The sequence below is a fragment of the Pygoscelis adeliae genome, unplaced genomic scaffold (genome assembly GCF_000699105.1).
Source record: "Pygoscelis adeliae isolate BGI_AS28 unplaced genomic scaffold, ASM69910v1 Scaffold138, whole genome shotgun sequence".
Classification (NCBI taxonomy): domain Eukaryota; kingdom Metazoa; phylum Chordata; class Aves; order Sphenisciformes; family Spheniscidae; genus Pygoscelis; species Pygoscelis adeliae.
In genome coordinates this window covers 1,346,568-1,350,799 of record NW_008825265.1, presented here as the reverse complement: position 1 = coordinate 1,350,799, position 4,232 = coordinate 1,346,568, and positions in this window count along the sequence as shown.

Genomic DNA, 4,232 nt, shown 5'->3' with positions numbered 1-4,232 from the left:
AACCAAAAAAACTGTAAAAGCTTGCTGCTATATCCTAAGCTAAGAAAGTTGGGGTTTGGAGACATCTGGCTCAGATAAGGAGAAAAACAAAGCCAACCATGAGAGAGGAAGGAATAGAGTAGAATAAGCCTAAAAGACTTAAGTTATTTTCATTTCTCGTGCTTGTAGTTTCAAACATCTGTAACAATCTATCAGTTAATACTGCTTTGTCCTTTAAACTGCTGCAAAAATATTCAGGAAAAAGCAAAATTTTCCACACATCCTGCAAAATAAGGTTTCAACAACCAGATGCTCTTATCTACTTATTTTTTCCTGGGTCAGTGTTTTCATATTTCCCTTCTATAGCTGGTTTTCTGTCAACAAGGTAAGCTGACTCAGGACAAATACAACAGATATTTCAAATACTAGTTCTTAGCATTTTCTCCACCTGATTCATACATGTGAAGTTTTTGTTAACAATCTGAGCACATTCATACTCCTGTGTCATGGAATAAGTTGACTACAAACAGCAGTCTATCACTATGCTTTTTGCTTCCAGATTCGTGTTAACCATGTGAAAAGCAGACCTTGCCCAGTTCATCTTTCCCTCTTCTTTTGCAACACCAGCAAAATAGTTTGGAACTCAATTAACAAGAACTTTTGCAGGTGATAAAAATGTCTCCAGATGTCCTAGATCCTTTCTGGAGAAGAGGCGGGAAGAATTTAAATTTGACAGACCCTGTCCCTGAAACCACAGCCTGCTTTACTTTCTGTTGCCTGCCTGGACGATTGTTATGACACACAGAAGAGCACACACCTAATTTACTATATTGACAGGTGGTTGCTGTCCCTTTTCTTTCTCTCCCAATAGCTAACAGGACAGTTTAGCTAACTGTTGGCACCCAAAGGCCCCACAGAATAACACTAATGTTCAGTAGATTGCCATGAGTAAATAAACTAAACAATATCTATCTGAACCATTCATCTTAAGATGCATATGTCACATTACACAACTGAAAAAAGCAATTGCCGCTGGAAAAGCAGAATTCAGACCAGTTCATATAGTAAACATATGCTTAGAAATGGTAAAATCTTAGCTGATTGGTACTTTTTTTAAGAAGAACTGCAATGCAGGTGGAGCCTGTCTGTATAAACTGCAAATGCACTGAACCATGGGCTGATTGAGTGAGCATAGAAAATTTGATTTAAATACTGATTACCTGTTCCACATTTTTTCTGTAGCAATGTATGGGTTTTTCTCCCCTAATTTTACATCATAGGCTGGGTCACTCCTTCCCTTAAGTCTTGTTTTAAGGGCAGCATTTTCTTAGTGGAAAGATATGACCTGCTTGGGAACTGACAAAAATGACTTCTGCCATCAAATAAGAAAAAAAAAAAAAAAAAAAAGAAGGAAACCTAGGAGTATACTCACATCAATCTCTTCAGTAGGAAATTTTTGTCTGTTTATTCCATTTAGGCTTTGTACTCACCCTGCATATCCTGAGTGTTTTTCGTTTGATATTTTCACTAATTTTTTTGCATGCTATCAGAGTACTGTGCCCAACTGTTATAGACACAAGAATACACACATATTTGTAATAAACTCTCAGAGGTGCCTGATGAATCTGGTCTACAGAAGTCACTGTCACAATCTGGCAAATTTGTATAACTGCCTAAATGAATTAATCTTTTAGTTAACGTTCAATCTTTTAGTTAACTTTTTATTAAAGATACATGTGGCATGTTTTCCAGTGTCCAATTTCCTTGTAAATTTTTCATGCTCGGAATTCAGCATTTCTACTTTCACAATTGGATTTCAAAAGTTATCTCACAATAGCAAATATAAGTATTTCTGATTTTTTAGGCTAATATTTTGAGTATATTTACATTTACTCCGTAAAATGTATTAGAGAAAATATAATCCTTCCTCTGAGCAATGCAAATGCAGAGCTTAGGAATACTACGTTGATCTTTGCATTTTACTTCATTTTGAAGTGTATGAAGTATATTTCTTATACTACACATGTATTTAAATCTAAGTATTTCACAGTCCTTCAGATGAAGGAAACAGGATCTCTATTTATAATCTTTATCAGTAGCTGTATTTCAATGTATAAAAGGCTATGGAATGAGGACTTAAGGTTTCTGAGAACTTCAGTATGTAAAAAGATATCAAATACAGTAATAACTACAATTAGCTACAGACAAGAACAGAAAGGAAATTTTATCAGGTATATATCATAGTATTTACTGTCAAAGAAAAGGCTAATACAAAATGTAGATTATAAACCTACAGATAATACTCTAAATGAAATGTTAAAAAACATCTTTAAAACTAAAATTTATGAGCAAAAATCTATTTCATGGAAATTTTAATATTGCTTTCCATGTAGTTTTAAAGCAGACAAAGTGGAATCACTCACAGAAATGGAAATGGCATTTTGATCCTCTTTTTTTCATAATTTCTTTTCAAATCTCAGCATTACATAACTTTCTGATATCCTATCAACAAAAGGGTATAACTTTTCTTCTTTCCTCTTTGCGGGAAATGTTCATACAGCCATACCTATATACGCAAAAAGTATGTGACCATAGCTTCCCATTCCCTCACCAAGAAAATTGTTCCAAGTTATAAAAGAACAGTTTGCATATTTAGCAACTGGTACTCCTGCATAGCTGCCAGCAGATACTTATGGTAAGCCCTAGATACTCCTCTATCCTTATAAAATAGTATATATCAATATTCAGAAAAGAATAAAGTAGCATAGGATTAAAAAACAGTCTCTTAATACCTAATTCAGATTCCTCTTCTGGTAGAACAAATAATAAAAAAAAAATGTTAACAGCTAATGGGATTTTGTTTGCATAAAAAATATACACTCCCCTTTATTTGTTAGGAGGGATTGTTATAAAAAGGCCTTGTAAATGATAAACTATGAACAAGCATAGCAAATTTCCATAGATTTATAGATAGGCAGGGATTATAAAGCACCCAGATTAACACTTTTAGTTCAGAAAGTCTCCAAGTCACAAATTGTCCTGGTTTCAGCTGGAATAGGGTTAATTTTCTTCCTAGTAGCTGGTATTAATTAATGTTAATTATTAAACTGTTCTTATCTCTCCTTAGAGAGCCAAGGAGAATCTCCATCCTTTATTGGGTGTGGGGATCCAGTGTCACATTGGATGTGACATTGTAACCGAGGATGAGGAAAAGGCTGAGGTACTTAATGCCTTCTTTGCCTCAGTCTTTAATAGGCAGACCAGTTATCCTCAGGGTACTCAGCCCCCTGAGCTGGAAGACAGGGATGGCGACCAGGATGAACCCCCCATAATCCAAGAGGAAGCACTCAATGACCTGCTACGTCATCTGGATGCTCACAAGTCTATGGGGCCAGATGGGATCCACCCGAGGGGGGGGGGGGGAGGAGCAAGAAAAGCCGCTCTCCATCATTTATCAGCGGTCCTGGTTAACGGGGGAGGTCCCAGATGACTGGAGGCTTGCCAATGTGGCGCCCATCTACAAGAAGGGTTGGAAGGGGGATCTGGGGAACTACAGGCCTGTCAGTCTGACCTCAGTGCCAGGGAAGGTTATGGAGCAGATCATCTTGAGTGCCATCACACAGCACACACAGGACAACCAGGCAATTAGGGCCAGCCAGCATGGGTTTATGAAGGGCAGGTCCTGCTTCACTAACCTGATCTCCTTCTATGACCAGGTGAACTGCTTAGTGGATGAGGGAAAGGCTGTGGATGTTGTCTGCCTAGACTTTAGTAAAGCCTTTGACACCGTTTCCCATAGCATTCTCCTAGAGAAGCTGGCAGCTCACAGTTTGGACAGGCGTACTCTTCGCTGGGTAAAAAAGTGGCTGCATGGCCAGGCCCAGAGAGTTGTGGTGAATGGAGTTGATTCCAGTTGGCAGCCAGTCACACGTGGTGTTCTCCAGGGCTCAGTTTTGGGGCCGGTCTTGTTCAATATCTCAATGATCTGGACAAAGGGATCAAGTGCACCCTCAGTAAGTTTGCAGACGACACCAAGTTGGGCGGCAGTGTTGATCTGCTCGAGGGTAGGAAGGCTCTGCAGAGGGACCTGGACAGGCTGGATCGATGGGCCGAGGCCAACTGTATGAGATTCAACAAGACCAAGTGCCGGGTCCTGCATTTGGGTCACTACAACCCCATGCAGCGCTACAGGCTTGGGGAAGAGTGGCTGGGAAGGCGCCCGGCGGGGAAGGAGCCGGGGGGGGCGGGGGGGA